This window comes from Zootoca vivipara, chromosome 1, assembly GCF_963506605.1.
Source record: "Zootoca vivipara chromosome 1, rZooViv1.1, whole genome shotgun sequence".
Taxonomy (NCBI): Eukaryota; Metazoa; Chordata; class Lepidosauria; order Squamata; family Lacertidae; genus Zootoca; species Zootoca vivipara.
In genome coordinates, this window is record NC_083276.1 from 68,111,855 (window position 1) to 68,136,891 (window position 25,037).

General features: G+C 42.1%; 1 protein-coding gene across 1 annotated transcript in view; it reads right to left on the reverse strand.

Annotated features, from left to right (window-relative positions):
• Positions 1–25,037, reverse strand: part of SWAP70 (switching B cell complex subunit SWAP70) — a 108,655-nt gene that overhangs the window by 45,285 nt on the left and 38,333 nt on the right. The window contains exon 13 of the transcript XR_009557731.1: positions 8,193–8,269. The gene's annotated coding sequence lies outside the window, so the exon portion shown is untranslated. The remainder of the gene's footprint in view (positions 1–8,192; positions 8,270–25,037) is intronic.

Sequence of the window (25,037 nt, forward strand, 5' to 3'; positions counted from 1 at the left end):
AGCTGGTCAGTGCAGACAATACTGAGTTAGATAGACGGACCAATGGCCTGACTCAGTATAAGGCAGTTTACCATGTTCCTAATGTTGGAAGATTCAGGATACACGAAAAGAAGTACTTTTCCATCGAAGGACTCCACCAAGCACTGTTTAAAATATTGGAAGACCATTACAAGCACTTTCTCTATTCTTGGCCAGGAGAGTATGTGTGACTTTTACAATCCATATTAGACATGAGTTTGAAACTTTGATTTGAAACTTTTCTCATTATCCAGATTCTAGAATAAAAAAATATTTGGGCCCTAATCCAGAGGACTGCAGGAACAGTGGACAGCTTCATGGATGCTCAGCACATGTGGAGAAACAGTGCAGATCGCAGAGTGTCAAGATGCAAAGGGATCCCTGAAGCATAAACCACAGAGCAAAGCAACTCATCTCCACTGGGTCTTTCCTCCATGAAGCAGTTGCCGAGACTGAAGATCGTCACCTCCTTAGAGCTGCCTAGGTCCTCTCCTCTCCAGGGTTTTTTCTAAGCAGTCTGAGACTGCACCTGCACAAAGCTAACTTCACAGACTCTTCATGCCTCTCCTGGTTCTGGGAGACCAAGGGACAGAGGAGCTTGTTGCAGCAGGAGAGGGAGGCACCCATGCCTCTTCCCCAGCTGAACTCATCTCTGCCTCTTAGCCTCCCTTTTCTCTTGCTCCAGCTTCTGATTTTGATTCTAGATTTCTCTCTGCCACAGACTCTCTGAGCTCACTAAGTCCTGTTACCTCTTCAGCTTCTGACACCTCATCCTCCCAGTCTTCTTCCTCTTCTCCCTGTGACCACTCATCTTTCTCCCACCAACAATCCCTGGGTTCTGAGCCTTCGTCCAACCAGTCCATGGCTCCATACCCTTCTGAATCCCTCTAAGGAACCCATCATGGTGTTGATAAATCCTCCATAGATTAGGGAAACCATACCTACATATAGTATTTTGCACTGCCCCATCCACCTCCAGTGAGAGAGCATGCCAAATACTGCAACATGCAAGTACTGCTTTATAAGCGATATTTGCTTTGTTATACTGTATCTGCTTAACTTCTGGGAGAGTTACAACTGCCGCAGATGGTATATAGCAGCCTCAGAGAGGTGAACACTGAAACATGGTATATTACTGCCATACCTTAAGAGACCACATGACAAATGCACCCACTCCTGTGAAAGGTGTCATACCCATCACAACGCCATCTTAAGAAACAAGAGGCTCCTGGAGGTTTCCCCATTTTCTTATCCTTCTTTTAAAAAGTGTATGTATTGGGACAACCCGTTTTGTGAGGAGAGCTAGAATTCGTTCTTGGCTTCTTCAGGGCTGAATGCTCAAGAGAGCAACTGCGAAGCATTCCCTGCTGTCAGGCCAAGTGTGCACATCGTCCAGAGCGTTATTGGGGTCAACAGAACTGCTCTCAGCATGAAAGAGGAAGCCTCCACGTGGCAGCATCTTGCGTCACTGCAGGGCCTGCTTGTCCAATTGCACATTCCAGTGTACGGCTGGCTGCTGGTGGTACACATAGGACTCTGGAGTTCTAATTAGTCTTACTGTGTTTATCATCAATAATTCCATGTCAAGCCATTATGACATCTGTTTTACAAAGCCAAACTACACACACACACACACACACACACACACACACACACACACACAATATAGCATATATTATAACTCATTCTACATTTTGGGACCTGTCAACAGTTTTGGAGGAAGAGTTTAGCAGTTTTACATCAGGGTTAACAACTAAATGTTGGCACTGACCCCCAAATAGATGCAATAGATGTTGTTGATTTTAACCAGATATTATATGTATCAGTTGGCCACAGTGTTAGGAAGTGTCCTTGGCAGTTTATAGCAGCAAGACAATGACGCTAGTGGTAATCTGCCAAAACCTATATTCTAGCTCTTCTTCTTATCTGGTAAATCAGTTAATGCTTTCAGCGTTTGCTTGTGATATTCAAGTTTATACTAGTTGTTACGTGCGAGCTCATCCACTTCATTCCACATGTGTTCTTGATCCCCATATGAAATGTACATCTGAACCAACAACCATTTTATTGTGCTAGGGCTACCAAAGCTACTCGGGAGGAATGGCATCAGGATTCAGCGTTATCAGGCACCTGCCAGGACTGCCAACCCAGCTGGAGGGTTGACTTCCAATGGCCTAGAACCCCTTGGTCCTCCTCTATCCAGTTGCTCCCTGTCACCCGCATTCTTCAAGCAAGCAGAAAGAGGATGACAATAACTCACAGGGACCTCTGCATACCTTGTCCTCTCTGAGGGGTCCAGAGGTAAACCAATGGGCAGGGGCAACAGCAGTGAGCTGGAGGAGCGCCTACTGAGAGCATCTTGTCCAAGTGCCCCCCCCCCAAGTCCTGGAACCAGCCCTGCTACTCTGACACTGTAGAGAAGAGGTGAGGAAACTGTGGCTGTCCAGATGTTGTTGGTCTCCAAACTCCCATCAATTTGAGCCAGCATGACCAATGATCAAGGGTGATGGGGGTTGTACTCCAGCAAGATCTGTGGAGCCACAAGCTCCCCATCCCTGATGCAGAGCCTGCATCTTTTCCATAGTTCCGAGGGCCCTTCTGTCCAGAGACACCCCCCCCCCTCAGGGGGTTTCCTGTAGAACTGAGGGAAGGAAATACAGCACTCCGTTTTCCCACAACATACCTAACAAGGAAATCCAGCTGCTTCTGCAAAAGAGCAACAACAACTGCTGCTCCTTTTCTTCTTTGCTATCACTGCAGCCTGCCTTCATCTCACAGTGGAGCTTGGTCCCAGAAAGAGAAGTGAAGACAGGAGGAAGTGAAGCAGATACGCCTACCTATGTTCCACCTCTGGGCCCAATCCCAATGGTGACATGGCAGCAAGTGGCAAGCAGACAGTGGCACTGGCAAGGATCAGCAGCCTACTACCATCCGGAAGGATCACAGGTCTGTGGTAGAGCAAATACTTTGTATAAGAAGAGGTCCCCAGGTGGTCCAATCCCTAGCATATTCAGATAGGACTGGAAAAGAACCCTGCCTAGAACCTTGGAGAGAAGCTGCCAGTCAGTGAAGACAATCCTGAACTAGATGGACTAATGGTCTGGCTTCGTATAAGACAATTTTCTATGTTCCATGACGGTGCCTGAGATCAGAGGCACAGGTCAGGCAGCAGCACTTGGTCCTCCACTGCCAAGACCCAAGTAGTATCCACATTCTCTGGGCATGAACCAGACTTGCAATGAAGTTGTGGGACTTTTGAGGGGCACCGGGCAATGCTGCCAGCCACATCTTACATGTGCTGAAATTTCAGCAGTAGCAAGTGGCGCCCTTTCTAATTCCAGAGTTAAAAAAAACTCAACACCCCCAGTTTTAAACTCTGAGTAGATCAGAGTCTCTTGAGAGGTGGCCACCCCTGATTTACAGTATACAGATGCAGGAGGAGGGGCAGACTGGAACACCAATGCTTTTTATAAACATCACTGTGTCTGTCAAAGCTACAGCCCCCCCTTTCTTATTCACTTCTTTTTAGCCTTGCAGAGCCACCTTAGTCAAATTGAATCCTCTGAGTCTGCACCACCTTAGTCAAATTGAATCCTCTGAGTCTGCACCCTCATTAAATCGCCAATAGAACTCTTAATGCTCCTGAATGCTCATTAACAACTCCCACTTAAGAACAATAGGGTGAAATGGTCAGCTATCGAATCTTGCCTGGGGATATATGCTCCATTGTCTTAACTGCTTAACTACTGGTAGCCACTTTGCTTTATTTATTTGATGTGTTTTTGTTACTGCTGTGTCCCCCCCCCAGCAAGCGGAGACTTAGCTGCTCTTGCTAAAGCAAAGCCCTTTCCACTTCAGTTTTTGGAGGGGGAAAGTGCTGGTTATGGTCTGTAAAATACATTATTTTTTTTGCTTCTAGGGGGGGGCAGCTGCCCCCTCCTGCCCCCCCCTGCCTACACCCATGTCAGTATCTGCTCTCCCCACTGTCCAGGTGCTTGCCCCTTCTGATCATTGATGCCGAGTCTGTGAATGAGCATCACCCAGATGTTTTGCCACTGGGTTCACATTCCAGCCTAGAACAATTTATATATTGAGATTGAGGCGACATTAACACCATGCATCTAAAGCACTAAGCTACCACTTTAAACAGTCATGGCTTCCCCCAAAGAATTCTGGCAGCTACAATTCCCAGAGTGGTTTAACAATCAAACTCCCTTCACAGGGAACTCTGGCAAATGTAGCCCTTTGAAGGAAATAGGGATCTCAATATCCTACCTTCCTAAAACATTTGGACTTTAAATAAATTAAGCAGCACCATTTTTCACCATTTGAAGGAACATACATACATATATAATTTTATTTATATGCCACCTTCCCACAGTTCAAACCATGCTCAAGGCTGCTTATGACATGAAAAAATACATAACTACAACATAACAAAATTAGTCATAAACAATAAATAAAACATAAAAAATACACAATCAAACTGAACAGTTTCCACATAAATCACAAGAAGATCTATAATAAAGATGCAAAAACCAACAGCAACAACCGCCCCACAAACAACACCCCAGCCCAATAGTCTGTTCAGCTTTTGTAGCTGGAGTCAGTCAGGGCCCCACCTTCCCAGGCCAGGCGGCAAAAGGCCTGCAAGGTCTTCCAGGACTCACAGCCAATATATGGTCTCACAGCCAACACAAGTCATGAAGTAAACTAGTGGCCAGCAAACCCAACAAAGGTATCTGTGGTGGAGGCAAGGATGTGGTGAATAAAGTTGAAACAACTTATCAACAAAATGACCCTGCATCAGGGAAGAAGAACCTGTGGCCCTAGATGTTGTTGCACTCCAATTCCCAACACTTGATCAGCCAGCATGGACAAGGTCAGGGCCAACGGAAGTTGTAGTCCAGCAAACTTCCCACCCCTGCACTACAGACTGCCAAGCCCCTTTTCTCCAGGATCTGTTTTCTAGTGTAATGGCTATGGGTGGAACATTGAAGCTCTTTGACACCCATTTGATTCAACCACCTTGAAGTGCTGCTTTCCAATCTGATGCCAAGCAAACTCACTCATTCCGCCCTTTTGAACTCAACATTACTAGGCAGCTCAAGGCTCATAAATGTAAGGGTCACATAAATGAGTTTTCATTGCTTAAGAATGGTTGTTGTAAGAGGAGAAGTTTAGGAATGCAAAGAACATTGTATCAGAGACTACCAGATGTGAAATACCGCCACCCCCCTCCAAGCAGCATGTTTTCAAAACCTTAAATGCAATCTTGTGAGGGTATCTCCTGATTACCTTAATTGTAACTGCTGCGTTTTTCAGTCTCAGTCTCATGCATTTTGAGAACACATGGTTGTCAACACCAAGGATTAGCATGTTGAAAGGAAACTTAGACCATGTCTTGAAATCATTCTGTTTCTCAGCCAGAATTCAATTTCCCCCTCCATTGTCTGTTTCTCTCTTGGAATTACCTCAAGCCACTTGTTTTGCATTATCCTGCATGATGTGCAATGTAAATAAAGAGCTTGTTTGTGACTACCAGAGAATTCCAAGATTCAGTCTTATCTTTCATTCCAGACGTTTATCCTTAGATGACTTTTCTCCTTTCCTCTCTGTGCACTTCAGCATGTGAGGAAGGATAGGGCAAAGACTGTCTTTACACTGACAAAGCATTTAATCCTTATACACATTTTCCACTATCCCATTTAGGGTGAACTGTTTAACAACAGTGTGATGCAGTGGGAAAAAGAGGTAATTTTATTCTAGGCTGCATCAACATTATAGTGCCCTGATAAAGGGAAGTAATAGTACCGCTCTATTCTGCCTTGATCAGACCACACCTGGAGTAATGTGTCTAGTTCTGAGCATCAGAATTTAAGAAGGATATTGACAACCTGGAATGTGTGAAAAGGAGGATGACCAAGATGATAAAGGGCCTTATGGGGAACTAAAGCACTTTCCCATGGAAGATGCAGCAAGATTGTTTTCTCCTGCTCCACAGGCTAGGACCTGAAACATTGGATTCAAATTACCAGAAAGGAGATTCTAACTAAACTGCAGGAAAAACTTTCTGACAGTGAGATCCGTTTGACAGTGGAACAAACTCCCACAAGAGGTGGTGGTGGACCCTTCTTCCTTGGAGTTTTAAAAACAGATATTGGAAGGCCTTCTGTCCTGTATGATCTAGTTGAGATTCCTGCATTACAGGGGGTTAGATGATGACTCTCAAGGTCCCTTCCAGCTCTACTATGATTCTATGATCTAAAGTTTAAGCAGGGGATATATTTTCTTGCAGTTAATTATTTTCGTTTTGGCCCTTAATTACATGATTTAGTACTTTACAATATCTTAGAATTTTACTATTACCAGTAATTATGTTGGGAAATGACTGAGGACACAATCTGAGGCGCCACTGAATTCAACAGAACTTACATATTCTGTGGAGACATGTTTAGGACTGCACTGTAAGTTGTTTCCATGTACTGTTTTATAGTAGTAGTAGTAGTAATTATTATTATTATTATTATTATTATTATTATTATTATTATTATTATTATTATTTATACCCCACCCATCTGGCTGGGTTTCCCCAGCCACTCTCTCTGACCTCTGCAGTTCTTCTTATCATTATAATTTGCCTAGTTAACTTAACAAATTCATCTCACATGAATTTTTGTTCTCACTTTTTTGACGTACTGATGTGTGGATTTGCTTATTCCCCATAAAAATTAAAATGGCAATTAACATATGTCTGGGTGGATCCCTCAGTGACAATAAAGCTTAAAATAAAAAGAATGTGATATGCGAACTTCAAAAAAACTGAAATGAAACTTCAGTTTACAGATCGTTTATGGTGCCCTTTAAATGTTATTTTCTGTTGCACAAAGACTGCTTACCATGGGGGAGCCACGGGGGGGGGTGCAGGTAGGAAAGGCTGACATCACTTTCAGTCTCGGCCAGTCATGGTGGCTGGTGGGATTGTCCGCCAAAAAAATTCAAATTCAAATGGGCCTATCATGGCCCTTGAGCGGGGGCTGTGCTCTGGCAACAGACCTGGTGGAGCCAGTCCTCACTCAGGTCCACTGCCATAGCATAAAAGCCAGCTGCACTGCAAGCATGTGGCACAGTTGGAATCAGATGTCCCACCTTCCCACTCTGTATGTTGTTGGCTCTGCCAAGAGGTAGGTAGGCAGTGCATGTGTATGGCCAGGCTGTGGAATTAATCGGTCTAATTTTGGGGTCAGGGAGGAAGTTGCCTGCAGACCAATTGACCCTGCCTGGGATGGGGAGGGTGTCTTCCAAATAGCAACTTTCACAACTTTTATTGGGAAAAGGGCATTGAATTGGAACCTTAGTCCAAGCTGTGGGTGCCTCACCTCATGATCCAGGATCAAATTCAGGGTACCTGCTAAAGGGGTCCAAGGGTAGGGTTCTGTCCAGAAGCCCATACAGGGGCTAATGGGCCATATAACACCCCCCAATGGCGACCTGGTGGTATCACCCTATTTGATTTGCATCACAGAGGGACCTTTAACTCCATGATCAATACTGAGGTAGTTATCAGCCAGTGACCAGGTTGGCTGATTCAGGATATATATTGAATGCCTATGCCAAAGCCGACTTACATATCATTACTGTTGTGGCTATTTCGATCCCAAGCCAGTGTCATGTCATTTCTTGCTACTTCTACATCTCCAATCACCTCCTGGATGACCCTCAGCCTGCCGCACATGGGAATCAATCACATGGCTCTTTCTCACAGAATGAGCACTGCATTGAAAGGGGAAAGGGGGAATTCCTTTTGTATTCCAATTCTGTAGGAAAGACCGACACAACCAGCCCCCAGTGGAATCCTGGGGTCACAAAGGAATATCTCACAGCCATGTGTGAGCTGCTCATGTATAAGCAGTTTCCATGAGGCCAGGAGAAAGTGAATCATAAGTAGAAAAGAAGTAAGTCAATAATGTCTGGCAAAACAGGAGGCTCCTTTCGTCTCAAGTTAAATGATTATATATGTTAAGCACTGTTTTGTTTTATTTAATACTTGTGTGCTACTTTTCAAGTAACAAAGCTTAGTTCAAAGTTGTTCACAACAGTAACAGGTCATCCATATTTTATAAATATCGAACACATATTACATTCAATATACCGTAATTTAATCGATGGCTCACCAGAGAAATTGATGTACACCTGTCAAGCATGGTAGCCCAGAATTGGCTCAATAAATTAATCTGTTTCTGCAGTCTGCCTGGAATGACAAAAAGGAAGGAACAAGAAGGAAGAGCTGTCAAGCACACAATATATAGCTTGTGGGTTGCATGATGCGGCTTACTGAGTTGCAAGTTTTACAGGTCTAATGTAAACAATAAGCAGGGTTGTTTAGCAAGGTGGCCATATTCTTCTACCCACAGACAAAAAATCAGCTTTAACTGGGTTATTTGGAGCAAAAGGATACACACACTCTCTTATTCTTTGTCTCTGACTTGCAGTTGATCAAGACTATTTTGAGTTTTTTTTAAATAAGCTTGTCCCTTGGGGTAAGTTCTTATTGAAGAAGCAGCTCATCCGTCCTTCTCTCTCTCTCTCTCTCTCTCTCTCTCTCTCTCTCTCTCTCTCTCTCTCTCTCTCTCTCTCTCTCTCTCTCAACATATGTCAGGGTAGCCTACAACTTTTTGCTCTGGCATCTAATTTTCTAAATGCAACAATGGTACTCAATCACATGAGTTCTCCTCTGCAGTTTGGAGTGGCACAGCCCAGACACAGGTTTATTACCTCAATAAGAAATAGGCCTGGTCACTGCTAACCTTGGTTGGACTAGGACCAGTATGCTTGAAATACAGTCCTCCTTCCTTGCTCTGAGGTCAGATTAAGAATGGAATGCTGCAACACTACATATGGGCATTCAACAGATACTTCACTTTTTCCATGACCCACTACAGGTCAAAGGAGAATGGAATATGGAAAAGCAGTATCCTTTGAGGCATTTGAGAAGAGTCACATAATCATTCCTCTGCTTGGTCTTAGGCTTTTGGCGTAATCTTATAAAATTAATTAAAACAATCCAGTGTTTATTCTCTTGAAGTTAGGATGGCAGTGTTTCCCTACCTAAGGGAAAGAAACATTCCTCAGCCACCACATCATACTTTGTAGTTATAGTGAATGGTTTCAAAGATAGGACATTTTGTAGGTGAAGATGGAATACATCACAGCGAAATTTTTCAAGGTAAAACTTTTGGAGCCAATCATATTCCAGTCGCTTAGTGTTGAAATGTATGGAATTGAATTAAATGAATTAAAAAATGAAATTGGATTCTGAACTTTACCTAAGGGTCGCTTTGGGATGGTTGCTAGACAGAAAATAATATCTTGGCTTTCTGGCAGCCCAGCTGTGAGGGAGAGTGCACTATTCATCAGAATGCAATTTGTCCAAGAAAGTACGTTCCAAGTCCTAATCAATTAAGATGAAGTCTTACTGGACAATGTTCAGGCAAACTACTCAAGAAAACTAAACCCACAAGTCTCGGTGGAAAAGACACAAGATAAGCTTAGCTTACACTGGAATGTTTGCATCTATAACGCGAACAGCTTGCGTGACACAGGATAACATGTTTCAAGCTATAAAAGGAATGCCCCTCCTTCCTCAGAGAGACGCACTCAAAAGCAAATGCACAGCAGCTAGTTTGCTACCTGAAACAAAATTTTGTTAAGATCTCTGGACATGCTGGTTTCTATAAGGATTTCTCTACACACACACACACGTACACACACACACGTTCCTTAAAACAGATAAGACTATTGATATTTTTCACTAGGTTGCTCAAAAGGAAAAGGCATATATGAATGCTAGAAAGTTAATTGCAAGGATTATTTCCTTATTTTCTATTTTCTTATTTCTTATTTCCTATTTTATTGCCCTGATGCTAGTGTTCAGTTGAAGGTACCCAACATGTTAAGTTGCAGCAGGACTATGTCTAGGCTTGAGGCTGTCCTGGACAAAATGCCCTCCCTGAGACCCCTCCCCACCCTCAGATGGATCTTGGCCCAGGAGTGACACAGATGGGAATGCTGAGCCTACATAGCTGGACTTGCTGGCACTGCCGTTTTATTTTAATTCCAGAGTATGAAAGATGTACATATAAGCCACAAACAATATTAAATGAAAAATCAAAGCACAATATATATGTGGGTATTAGGATACAATGGTTACATGGAAAAATCAACTGTGTTAAAACATCGAGTTTTAATCCTTGCTATTATGTGCATGGATTGGTATGTAAGATTAAAATAAATAACAATTAATTAACTACAATTAACTACAATTTCTGAACCCCAAAGAAGGCCTGCCTAAGCTCCACTAGCCTCTTACCACATTCCTAGCTGTCCTAACTTTATAGCATATTAAAGAGAAGAACACTAGCTGCCAGTTCCAGAGTGGAATTCCAGGGAACAGGCTCCTGTGGTGTTAGATGCTCATTTACTTCCCCCTTAGCAGAGAACAATTTGGTGTCCAGGAAAGAAGATCCACTGAGGAACATCTAAGTAGAAAATTAGTTCAAGGAAGCACTAAACAAAAATGTTCCAAAATAAAATAGTGCAGCCTGAACCCCTCCCAGGAATAAATAAAATGTAATAAGGAAGAAGAAAAGAAATCTGGGGGGAAAGAAAATCTTTTCAAAGCTGTCCATATCATGAACATCAGATAAAATCTAGCTATGTGTAAAAATCACAAGGATTTTTTTTTTGCTAAGGTAGAAGTAATATTTTCTGAAACAAGTTAAAAAAACTGTACAAAATGTATGTGGAAAACTCAACACAGTAAAGCCTGTCTCAAGGCAAAGTTTTGACAAGCATCAAGAATGCAATCCAAAAGGAACATTTTCTTCTTACTGTGTGCATTCCAGAGAAGAGATATACTACAGCACAAAAAATAAGATAGATATGGGAGAGGAAGCTGTTTGTGTGAAATAGAGATGAAGCTATTATGGAGCCTAGAGAAGCATGGTCTAAGACAGGCATCCCTGAAGGCAGCCCTGTTTAGGGAAGCTTTTAATGTTTAAAGGTTTTTGTATTTTAATGTCTGTTGGAAGCCGCCCAGAGTGGCTGGGGAGGCCCAGCCAGATGGGCGGGGTATAAATAAATTATTATTATTATTATTATTTATGCCCAAACTCGGCCCTCCAGATGTTTTGGGACTACAATTCCCATCGTCCCTGACCACTGGTCTGTTAGCTAGGGATGATGGGAGTTGCAGTCCCAAAACATCTGGAGGGCCAAGTTTGGGAATGCCTGGTCTAAGACCTCTCTCAGCTCCCTCACATCCCAGAAAGCTTTTCCTGCTTGCTAATTGGATCCCTTCATCTCTCATTTGTTTACAACCAAAATTTGGTTCTCTGTTCGTAAATGACTGGTCAGGTCACCAGGCCGAAAGTTCACCATGCTACTTTTGTTTACTGTCCCCAAAACAGTTTCCCTTTGCTTTAGGGATGTACTCCTGGGGCTGGAGCTGCCATGAGGGCATCCAGAGGCAACAGTGTGCCTGCTGGTACATTTTGTGGTGCATAACAAAAAGTAACAGGTCACATCCACACCATACATAAAAGCACTTTCATACCACTTTGACAGTCCCGCAAAGATCCTGGGAACTGTGGTTTGTTCCCTCCATGCTTAACAAACTATAGTTACCATAAGCTACGACTGTTAAAGTGGTAAATGTTGAAGAAAGGGTAGCGGAATGTCACAGCTAAGAAGCTCAAATTGTGTATATGGCTGACACCCTTCTTTGAAAATTAAACCAATGTCCAGACTTAACATTCAAAAACGTTACTTGCATAAACTTATAGATAAATTAAAACATAATATTTATAGTCACATGCTTATCCAAGCATGGGCTTACAGTCTCTTCTTCTAACTGCCAAAAAAACTGTATTTTCCTCTCTTTCCAGAGCTCAGCACTCAGCCTTCTATATCTCAATTAGGCCATGCCTTGCCGCTCCTCTGAGAGATTTCTTTCCACTTTTACCTTCTGCTGCAGCTTTGCTCTTTCTTTCAAAGCAGAGAAGAAGCACTCCAACAATCCATCCAACTTAGCAACATTCACAAGTGGGTTCTAAAACACAGTCATCTTGCTTCACATAAAACGAAGTCTCTCCTTTACTAGACACCTCCCATGTGACCAACATTAGCCAATCACATGAGAACTAACTACCAGAGAACTCTCTAGAATTCAGTTACCCCAACCAATCACATTTAAACACATGGTAAAAATGCACGCAAGTATTTACCACGGTCAGTGAATCAAATGACTATACTTAACAGTATAAGACTGCTTTTAGTGTATGGTGTGGATGTGAACTCAGTGAATATCCCCTCAAAAATCCAACCCAAGAGAAAATGTTTGTTCTTCCTGCTCAGCTCATTTGCAGTGGCCTGGCCTGTTCTACAGGCCCCCACTGCAGATGGAACTTTCTCACAATTCCAAATGTGCCCATTGGCCCAAAAAGGTTGGCAGACATTTACCTAGAGGAGGTGTGGTTGCTGGAGCTGGTAGGAGTTGTAATTCAGCATACCTGTCCTGGGGTCTTACCAGTGTATACTCTGGGCCCAGAGCGGCTATAAGTATGCAAATTCATACCTTTTTCAGAATATGGTCCACTGTAGCAATTTAGCAAAGGCCTAGTCAGCATAGCAACTGCGTATCTGTCTTTCCCCTCATTTCAGAACCCAGGGGTCCAGACTAAGATCAATCTGGACTCTATGATTCTATGATTTCATTTCTTCTTTTTCTTCTTCTTCTTCTTTGGCTGATTGTCAGCAGATAGCATTTTTAATTGTCTGTATTTGTTTTTGTATCATAGTAACTGCTTTAGGTTCCAATGGGGGGGAGTGGGGGACAAATAAACATTTATGAGTCAAATTATTTACAAATAAAAACATTAATAATGTATAAATAAATATCAAACAAGCAGCCAGAGACAATAAAGCCACTTAATAGACAGACCCACAGCAAGGCTGATTTACTAGGAAGACCTCAGATATATTTTATCAACCTCAGATATCAGCTTTTCATGGAACAAGGCTGCAGCATGTCGACAAACACAGCATGTTCAACAAACCACAGCAGAGGGGCACAACATTTAATTCAGTCAGCAAGCCTCCTATGGAAATGTGAATCATGCTGTCCCCATAGTACATTCTGTTCATTCTGTCACAATAAACACAAGTGTTTGTTTGCCGAACCCATTAGCACTAAACTATAAACTTAACAAGAAAGTTCCAGAGTCAAGCTGTGTTTTTAGTTTGTAATAGTGCCTGCCATTCTAGGATTCTTTTCTTTTCCTTTTCCTTCTTCCAAATTTACTCCAAATTTTTCCTATTAAATCATAATATTTTCCAGTCTTTTGCAATTCCGCAGCATCAAATAACAGCAGGGAGTAAATCATGGGGCAAGTATGGACAGACTTATAATTTCACATTCGTGTCGTTTAAAGTTTTGGAACAGCAGTGACAAAGCCCACCCCCTCAGCTTCATTTCTATTAGGTTCTATTGCCATGCAATGTATTGCAACCCCTCGGCTGGACTTGGTTTTATAAGGCCAGAGAGGGCAGTACAATGCAGAATTTATTTGTTTACATTGGAAAGCTCTTGTTCCCTGTCATTTAATGACCTCTATTTATGGTGTATTTATGGCACTGAATAGGTATTTTGAAAAGTCTCCATCATTTTTGGAGGATGTCACAGTCCATGATGTCTTTACTCACACAGAACAATACTTTCTTTTTCTTCTCCAGGGGTTCCATTTGTAAACATCACAAATTTTGGATAATCTGTCCAAGCACTGCTTCCCAACATCAAAGCAATGACTGGAGCCTGGGGAAATCAGTCCAAGCTCACATCTACATTTATAGATTTCCACAAGTCCAAGTCAGCATTGGTGTGTGTCTAGGTTTAGACAATGTGCGTAATGAAACATTGATCGCTTTTTTATTTAAAGGAATGTCACCATTGGGAGGAGTTGCATTTTTCACCTGCATTAAGAAGTACTTCCACAGCATCTGGATTTAAAGCTGCAGACACAGCCTAAGAATGTAACTAGTCTACTTTTAATAAAAATCCTTTCCAGTTTTCGGCACCAGTGGCAAATAACAAAATTGGAACCTCCTTTTCTCTTTCACAATTTCCTTTACTCTATAGCTGTAGCCAAACTTGGTAAAATATGTTCAATTCCATCTCTTGCCTTCTAAGGGTTTCCTCGTCAGCAATCTTGTAGTAAATTGCATCCTTGCTACAGTCCTTGTTTTCAGACAAATGTTGTTTGGGTTCATCACATAAAGGGTTGCCTCTCATTTTATCAGCATTTCTGTCCCCGAGGATTCCAGGAACTGAGTCAGCTCTCTGATATCACATACTTTTGTCTTTTTGTCCAGTGCACTCTCATTTACAAGGAAAGTGGTTAAAGATTCCACTGATTTCAAGTTCCAATAAATCTCATGAGCCAGAAGAGCTCTACAGTCAAGACCACAAAAGTTTCATTTAATTATAACTCCCATCATTGAAGTTTTGAAGTGAAAATGACACCAGTGCTCCAACAGTGTTACAGATAGTTTGGTGCAAATTGATACACATGGTAGACTCTGGTGATGTGCTGTTCCAAATGTTGAGAATGTGAATCACTCCTGCTTTCCTGGGTGTCATGCCCTGATTGTAGGCTTCACAGAAGCTTCTGGCTGACCATCCGTCACAACAAAATGCTAGACTCATTTGACCTTTGGTCAGCTCTTATCTTATCACTTTGGTTTCAGATGAAAGACTATGTGCTAAGAGACATGACCAGGGTACAGCTTTAAAAGGGTGGGGGGAGCTGGAATTGCTACATTTTGGTCGACAAAAGCAGGCTTGCCCTTTTAAGATACTATTGCTTTCCTGAGACAGATATTGCTGTAAATCTCCTTCTTGCACATACTCCATTCCCCGATTCTCTTAAACTGACCAATTACTACATAGTTCTTCTTTGACAGCCATATTCCCAATGTCTCAGCAACAAGGATCTTGGCACATTTCCTCTTTGAGATGAAATGTATACGAGGTAGTGCACCAACCACAAGATCCAGTTAGTACCTTGGTTTGGAGCTTTGGAAAACATTCTGCCTTGGCCCAAAGCACTTTGAAGCCTGGCTGATGTGGTCAGGATCCTCCTAGGGTGTGTACACACCACACCACACACCACAGATTTAAAGTGGTTTTGATAAATCCCACATATACATATTTTGCAAATCAACCCCACCATGTCCTGCTCATCTAAGTTGCAGCCTGCAACTTACTCACAGAGGGCTTGAGACCCATCAACTACCCTCACCTGTTTAGCCAGCCAATCAAAGCCGTTTCCCAGGGTGTGGCCACTGTCACATGCTGACAGCTTCTAGGAGCCACAGATGAGAGCTGAGTGCAGGGCGGGGATGAAAGGTGGACAAACTATCCCAGAAGAGGCATAACATATCTCCCACCAGAGATGATACTCCTCCCCTAACATCCTGCACATCCTGCTGTGAGCATATATGAACATTATTCATCATAATAGGTAAGAACTTGCTTAACTCAGTGAAGAAGTGTAGGGAATATTTGACAGCTCAAAGTGAGTTGGACCATCTGTCTGAGAATGTATTGTTGTGGGAGGCTGCTGCCATTTATTCCCCACTTAGGCATTATCCTACAACCCCTGGCTGTGTTTTCTAGCAGAATCTCAGATACGGCAGACCCATGGAATATATATAAGTGCACAGAGAAGTAGGAAGAAGCTGGACAGACTCTCTCTTTTTAAAAATGCACTTTTAGATAAGGTGAACAGATGTTGCCCAGCCTGCTAAGACAACCTGAGAAATATGTGGCTAGCTCTAGCAGATAGATTTCTGTTGTTTTCCCAATGCCATCTTAAGAAAGAAAATTCAATTTCAAACTAGACAGGTAGCTCAAAAGTGCCTCATGGAGAAGACTCAAAACCTGTTCATTCTCTGCCTGCCCACGCATGCCCACAACCATACGAGTCACATTTTGGTCACCTCTTTGACATGCCAAGATAGGGCAGTGATTCAATTTTGGTAATTGCTTCTGCCATTTTGTGAAATAACTGGGTGGGCAATGTCTGTTGGTTGATGTAAATAGCTTTGCTAACAACTCAGTTAATTAGAGCTTAGCTGGACCTTTGCTTTGTGAATGCTAATCCTTTTCCAGTTATCTTTAAGGCTGTGTGTGCATGTTTAATTTCAACTATGAGATTATCCTGCTGTGAATAAAATCTCTTTTATTAATACTTACATACTTATTGTGATTTACATGTGAACAGCTGCTCTTCATTAATTGTCTTGGACCCCTCAGCCTAAAGTCCTTGATTCTTGTGATGTAATGGCATAAAAAGTTGGCTTCTACCTAGCCTTCCACCCACAAGGTCTAAATATGGAGCAGGGCAAATCTCTGCAGATTCGAGAGACAGGCTATGCTTAAGACGTGCTCCAGACCTGAGTCCCACATGATTGCACCAAACAGCAAAAAACATGTGCTTTTTTATTAATAAGGATAACAAATATGAGTCATATGCACATGCTGGCTTTTTAAGTACTTGATGTTGGCTATCACTTTAAGGCACCAGGAGGAAGCCAAGGCAAATAAAATTGTTTTGAGTAAATATTACATTTCTAGAGGATGAATAAGTTTTTCTCTTACAGCCAGTGTGTTGCTAAGGGGAATAAGAACTCAGAACCGAAAGGGGCAAGCAATAGCTAAATCATCTCTCTGTCTTGCAGATAGTCTGCATCCCAAACTGTTTGTTTGGACTCATCTGTGGGTGTGCTAACAGAGTTCATTCTTGAGCAGAGCCACAGGGGAAATGAAATAAAAATAGCAGCTACAGGTCAGATAGCCTGTGCCCTGTGCTTCTTTGAGGGAAGCAGAATATAGCTTTGCATAAAATAGATCTAAGCTTTGTCCTCAACCTGAAACAACGGCAGAACTTAACATGAATTTGCATACACACACCTCAGCAAAACCACCACAACATATTGTGATCAATTACCTTCAGCATATTTCAACCCAATTAACTGTGAATCTAATGGTGGGTGAGCTCCTACACCTGTATGCACACAAACACGCATATTTGATAAACCTTAGGAGAATCTTCCTCTGCATGCTTTGGTCAGGTTGATAATTTGACAGAAGCCCATTTGTATGGGTGTTGGCCTTCCTATTTACCCCTTCTTCCTTCCCCAAATTTATTAATTATTTTTATGTTATTTATTTATTTAATTTCTGTACCACCCTTCATCTGAAGATCACAGGACAGTTTACAATCTGAAAACATAAACATACATAGATTTTATATATATATAAAAAAACCAATACCAGCCCCCCCCCCGTTTAAAAGACCATAGATTGTTTAATTCAGGCATCCCCAAACTTGGCCCTCCAGCTGTTTTGGGACTACAACTTCCATCATCCCTAGCTAACAGGGCCAGTGGTCAGGAATGGTGGGAATTGTAGTCCCAAAACAGCTGGAGGGCCAAGTTTGGGGATGCCTGGTTTAATTAGCCAAAGGAATGGAAGAAGCAGAATGTTTTTGCCTGGTGTCTAAAGATATGTAACAAAGGGGAGAACATTCTACAAGCAGGGAGCCAATGCAGAAAAGGTCTGTTCTCACATTGCTGCCCTCCAGACCTCTCACATTCAGTCTGACCCCTGTGTTTTCCTCCCTCATGGTTTGGATTTATGGACTACTTAAAATGAGGCTGCATTTAAAATTTTAAAGTTTAATATTGTATTTTAATCTGTATTTTAATTGTTTTCTTTTCTTTTATATCTTATTGTAATTTTATTGGTGTTAGCCACCCTGAGCCTGGTTTTGACTGGGGAGGGCGAGATATAAATAAAATTATTTTTTTAAATTATTATTATTATTATTATCATCACAGAGAAGACACACAAAGAAGGTCCTCAGATGATGATTGCAGGTATTGTGGTCCTAAGCTGTTTAAGCCTTTATAGATCAAAACCAACCCTTTGAAATTGGGCCCGGAAACTGATCGGCACTAGAGCAATCAGGCCACATTGGTGTTATACCTGTATGTCTTGCTTCAATGCAAACCTGGCCGCTGAATTCTGCACCAGCTGAAATTTCTGAACCATCTTCAGAGGCAGCTCCATCTATACTACATTGCAGTAATCAAACCTAGATGTTACCAGAGCATAGACAACAGTAGTTAGACTATCCCTGTCCAAATAGGGGCATAGCTGGGCCACCAGCAAAAGCTGATGGAAGAGACTTTGTGCCGCTGAGGCCACCTGAGCCTCAAGCGACAGCAAAGGATCCAGAACTACCATCAAGCTAAATACCTGCTCCTTCAGAGGGAGTGTAACCCCATCAAGAGTAGGCAATCTCCCATCCATCCACTAGCAGTGCCTCGGTCTTATCTGGAAGTGCTTTGATTTACCTTATCAGGCTAATTGTGCAAAAGGAGCAAGAACCTGTCCTTCAGACAAGAGTTTGAGGAGCCTTGGGAATAAGATAAGAGTCTATAACTGAGATATTCTAAAAATGTATCATTTGTAAGGACAGAACAAGTTGGCAGTGTTGGAGAGTAACTTGATGTCCTAGTGATGTAAGGATCTCTTAGAAGGACTATTATTAAGTGAGTCCACGGCAGTATAGAATGGAATTTAATTTACAAATAGCGCTCAAGTCCCGTGAGTGCTCTGGCCAGTGAGGATTTCCCAGCCAGTATACAGTTGCTTCCAAAGACTAATACTAAGAAATGGAGGCCTATATCCATGTTTTGCCTCAGTTTGCAGGCAGAGGCTTTTCCATCATGTGGAAGCTGCCAGCAAGCCATTTCTGCCAACAGAGGAGCTCAGAAACTATATTAAGAGCAAATTGCTCTTTCCCTTTTGTATTGTACTTTACAGCTGTAATATGAGGAAGTGTTTTTAAATAGTGGAGCTTATAAAGTGTTAGCACAGTTGGCTAAACTCTCGGCAACCCTTTTGCTAAGGCAAAGATTAGTGAAACGTGACATTGCTAGTACTGAATGAAGTAAACACCGATGACAACACCCTTATTTGAAAACTTACCATATTTGGAAACTAAAATTCACTCTCAGACACCTCTGGACTTCATATAGTATGCAGAACAAAATTTACATATGTGAGAGAGCCTTCTCTTGGTGTTTAAACTAGATCTATAATCTCACTGCTTGTACTATGTGAAAACCAAATATACTTCTCAAACAGAATATGGAAGGATCAGTACCCTCTTGAGTGAAGAGAACATGGGTAACTACCCTGGACATTGTAAATATTGGATGTTTTCTTACTTCAGTCACTTGTTGAAGGACTACTTTTACCCTGCGCTTTATATCTTTTTATGTGTGCATTTTATTGGTTTTTAAAGTGATTGTGTGTGTGTGTGTGTGTGTGTGTGTGTGTGTGTGTGTGTGGTGCCTCAGTTCTCTGTATGTTAAGCCACATTATGTACAATTATGCCAGTAAGAGGACACCAGTAAACACAGGTGTTCTGCACATTCATTCAGTCAGTTCCTTCCGTTTATTGTCTAGTCAAGTCCTTAGTCTTCTTGAAAAATCCAAGGCTTTCACATATCACAATAAAATAAATGAATAGATGATTATGTGGCCCTTAAATACATCATACCTCCAACTACTGACCATAAGATCCTATGTGTACCCTAAGACATTTCCTTTTTTCTTTTTCTTTGTTTTGGTAATACCAACTGCTGCTTGGTCAACTCATCCATTGCTTATTCTGGAATAATTTCTGTGGCTAAAGACAATTTAGTGTTCAGCATTAAAAGAAAAAACACTTGAAAAAAGATCCCCGCTGCTCTGTAAAGGGAATAGATCTATCAAGTGACTGCCTAGCCCTCCTTCCCTTCAAAACTTACTCATGCTGAACTTGTTTCATAGGCTGCGTCTGCCATCTAGTGCTCATAAACTGCTGCGTCTTCTTAAAAATCTGAAAATAAATTGGATGAAAGCCAAGCATATCCAAGTACAAACGGATCCCTCTATGTGAGAGATGCTGCCTGTGCGGATCAGGAGAAGTGGAATCTATCGGCCATATACTTCTGCGATGCTGCTTCTACGAGGAGGTGCGAGGCGAGCTTATCCACACCATACTAGCAGAGCTACCTGGACGCTCAGATAATTTCTATATAGAGTGGCTTCTTTCCGACGCTAACCCTAATGTGTCAGCGAAGGTAGCCAAATTCTGTGCTAGAGCCATAAAAATTCGGTCCAATCTAATTAGCAGTGTCCAAATATCCTCAGAACATCTTCAGGACTAGCTAAAGAGGATCCAGTGACATTAACTGCTGCAGTCTACCTCCCTAAGTAGTAATACTCCTTTTAATTAGCTTTATTTTAACCAATTGTTAAAACTTATGCTTATTGTCTATTTTTAGATATTCTTGTTTTCTTTTATTGCTTTTATGTATCGCATATTTATGTGTGCTGGTCAAGAACCATAATAATAAATCAATCAATCAATCATATCCACAGGTCTTGCAACTTGCATTTAGTGTATACAGCAGGCCAGATCACAATCTTAAACCACAAATAACATACAAAAACCCAAATCAACCTCCCGCCACCCTGCGATGTTGCTGGACATCTACCAGCCTGAGCCATCATGGTCAATGGGCAGGGATGGTGACAAGTGTTGTTCAGAACACCTGAACGGTCTTCCCCAGCCTTGATTTACAGCTGCATAATCTATTATTGCATATCTGTAAATTATTAAGAAGGCAATAATGAGCAGCTTTAAGGCCTCCTTTGCTTTTCCATGCATCTTGATGTAATTTCAGACAGCCAAAGGCTGTGCTTAATTTGCATGGAACCTAATGAAACCTTTGGCAATTTGAGCACAAGGTAATTCATGAATAATGATTCTGGACAGCGTCTGGCCCCTTGCCACAGCCAGGAGATGCAAGCTGCTCTAGGCCAGCTCTCAGAGTGAAACTCAGGATGGGTTGAGCAGCTCATTCCATTTGCCTGGTAATCAAACGGCTCCTCCAGGTGACCCGTTTATCCATCCTGCTTTCCATACACAAAGTTTACACTGAGATTAGCCTATGGGCATTTGTTTTGCTTTGTTTACTGGAAGATGATGCACCAATGAACATTTATCTTGATTTGCTTGTAGGGTGGTTATACGTCTGCCCATTAATCATTCATCCCACACTCTTAAATGTTTTCACTGACACTTCCCAAACTACAAAGAGTCTTATTCTTCTTAGAAGTTGCCTATGTTAGGATAACCAAACCCCTTAATCGACTTTAACCATACATACCTAAAGTTTTGGCAGTAGCAGACCCTGGGGTCTCAAATTTCAGTGGTGCCCTGTGCAATGCCAAAGTTGGTGCCCCCTACCTCTCACACTCCATTTTGCCCCTAACCTCACCTCCATAATCCTTATTTGTTTCAACATCTCCCCTCTTAATGCATAGGGCTTTTTGCCTAAGCTAGAATGTGCATTCTGGTCCCTACACACACACACACACACACACACACACACACACACACACACACCCCTCCATCTCGGTACAGATAGGAGCAAATCCTCCATCCTCATGTGCATCAATGTAAGAAAATAAAGATGGTTCCTGCACACCTCCACCACCCTTAATTCCCTTCCCTCCCTGTTCTTTGTGGCCAGTGGATGGGACTGGTGTTGAGCTTTCATGTCTAGGGACAGCTAGTACAAGCGTAAGGATAAAGCCTATATAGCTGTGGCTCAACATTTTTCAAAGATCCTATTAGAACATTCTAAGACAAAAGTGAGAACGTGCTTCAAAACACGCTTTATTTTAAACAGCACGACTTTTCTAAGAAACATAATCACTGCTGCCCTTTCACCCAGTCAGATTTTCTAGCCTGCAGCCAGGCAAAGTCAACCAGTACAGACAGCTGGTAGGTGTTCCTCTATAATTAACTCCATTGCCAGAACAACAATTGGCAAGCAACTATTGTTTTGAGCGCAATTAGAGAATGCAAAGAATGCCACTGCAAGGGTGCTGGCTGCAATAATGTAATCTTCTGGAGGGAAATAATATATGTGTTTAGATACTGATGAGGAACTGTAGGAGAAAGGCAGGCTGCATCAGATTTGATATGAAAGAGAAAAACATAAAGGAAAGGTGCCATCTCAGTGACAAATGTGTAAGTTCTCACTGGATTTATGTTGATAAAGGAAGTTTATCTGAACAGGTCTCTCTTATCATATCTGAAATTCCATCAGGGCAGCTGTATACTATGGTTTAACTTTACGGCTTCAGCATAATAGGCCAACATTGCCTGCAAGACATTTCTGGTAATAGGCACACATTGTCTCATCGTAACAGTGTACAGTATTAAAATGCCAGGATGACGTGCTGCTAGTTCTATGTGTAGGCAAAGCTGAGGCATTGTCCATGGAATAAAAACAGGACCCGAAAGTGCACCAATTCATGTGCTGGCTTCATATTTCAAAACAAAATACTTTTCTAATGTTTTTTGCTCATAGACCTTATACCAAACCAGCTAATGGACCCATTTAACTCAGTCTTGTCTTCAATGAGTGGCAGCAGCAATCCAAGGTTTCAAGCAGGATCTTTCTCAACACTACCTGGAGACGGCAGGAGTTTGAACCTGGGGCCTTTTCTGTGCAAAGTTTGTACTCTTTCACTGAGCCATGGCCCTTCCCCACTCATGAAAGACACTTTTCTTCTAAAAGGTTTGAGAAGATCCCAGCACTTGAAATTTATTGACACGACAAACCACTAACAAAAATGGACACCCTCTCACCCAGAGAAGGTTTGGAAAGCTCTGCTCTAACCAGAATTAACCTGTTCCAAAAGGGGAGCAGTGTGCCCAATGTTTCAAGTCAAAGCACCCCTAAACATTGCAGCTAGCAAAAGATTATGATGATTTAAAATATTGTAGGTCACCTTTAAGGGCAAAAGACCTATCAAGTTGGCTTGCAAGATATAATAGGCTACAACAACATAAACTTAATAAAACCAGAAATAAATAACAAACCAATCAGCTCCCCAAATGTTAAAAATCCAGTAACAAGATACAACTAAAACCATCAATCCAGCAAGCAATCTCAAAAGTAAATCAAAGAAAACAGATACATCGTCTGGTTTTGCAAAAGATCTAGAATGGTGGTACCTGACAGATCCCAGATGGCGAAACATTACAGAGATGTGGGGCCAGTTCAAAGAAATCACAATTCTTACACGTGTGATATAAACTGATGTTCAGTTGTGACCACTTCATGTTAACAACCTAGGATAAAGCTGCTGAAAACCTATTCTATGTAGTAGTTCTTCTTGTGGGGCTTGTGATGTTTATACATTTCTTTCCAAATAGATCTTGCTCATCTGAAGACATACTATGCCACTGCTACTTCACAGTGTTGGGCCAGGGAGAAGCTTAAAAACAGTATGGGATATGCAGCCCAGTCCTGTGCCACGGGGTAACCCTTAACTCATTGAAATTTGTAAGGCCAGATTGAAATCACTGGGCTTAGGTATGCTTAGCTCTGCAGCCTTAATTCTCATCATTTAGAATGCTTGCCCCATGATGTTACACACACACACACACACACAGTATGTATGTATGTATGTATGTATGTATGTATGTATGTATGTATGCATGCATGCATGCATGCATGTGTCATATAGGGCAGGAATAGGAAGTATTTGGCCCTCCAGATGCTGTTGGGACTCCCAGCCAGTTTAGCCAAGGATTAGGTATGAAGGGAGTTGTAACATCTTGAGGATCATAGGCTCCTTACCTCTGTTGCAGAGACAGAATATAACCTTATGCTGAATGGCTTTTGTGCAGGTGCAAAGATCATGAGTGTGTCCCTTAGAATCAAATAAGCCTATCAAGTAAAGCTCTTACTCAACTGAAACAAGTGTGCAGTTCCAATGATGAAAACTTCTAAGCTTATCAGCTCTTGCTGTGTATTACAAGGCAATCTTTGTTACAATGGGTGGGGTGGCATAGTGAATGTCTGGTTTTGCCAGTCAGCTATTTTGAGTAGGCAGGTTTTCGCTTACTGATTCTAACTGGGTTGAATTTGGCTTCAGGCATAAGTCAATAAGACTGACTTCTGTTTACATGCCAGTTGAATAAATTCATTCTTGTGCAATGCATTCCTCCTTTAGCATATCACCACTAGGGGACAGTTTATGACAACGGATGCATCAAGGTTTTTTCCTACAATTTTGGGAAGGACAGGGCTTAAATCTCCTCCATCATGAAATTCACTGGGCAGCTTTGGGCTAGTATGACACTAATTGAGGCTGCCCACCTTTGAACCTCTAATAGTTGTGAAGACTGCATTTCGACATGAATGCTGATAGGTATGCAATCTGCAGCTTGTGAAGTTGTTGTGTAAGTTCAATTCCACCCACTTTGAAGATTTCGGCAGGTATCCCATCAGATCCACTGACTTTGTTGTTTTTCATTTGGTTAATAGCTGTACACAACTCTCCCAGATTTGGAGATACTGCAAACTCATCTCTAACTTGTTTTTGTGGAATTTGTGAGAGGACCTCAGCAGCTACAGGGGAGTTGTGGTTAAGGCATAGCTGCCAAGTACCCCATTTTCCCCGGGAAACCCCCGTATTTACTTACCTTTTTCCGGTGGTCCCCCGTATCACTTCGTCTCCCGTTTTTCTCCGTTATTTTCTCCTGCCGGCGGCCATTTTTTTTCTGATTTGCCCTTCTATGGGCACCAAAAACGGCCGCTGGCGGCTTCAAAAGTCGCATCTACGCATGTCCGGAAGTGCATAGACGTGACTTCCGGTGTCGGTGGTGGCCATTTTTGGTGCCCATAGATGGGCAGAGCGACACCGAAAGTTGCGTTGACGCACTTCCTGACATGCGTAGAAGCGACTTTCGAAGCCGCCGGCGGCCATTTTTGGTGCCCATAGAAGGGCAAAACAACACCGGAAATTACGTTGACGC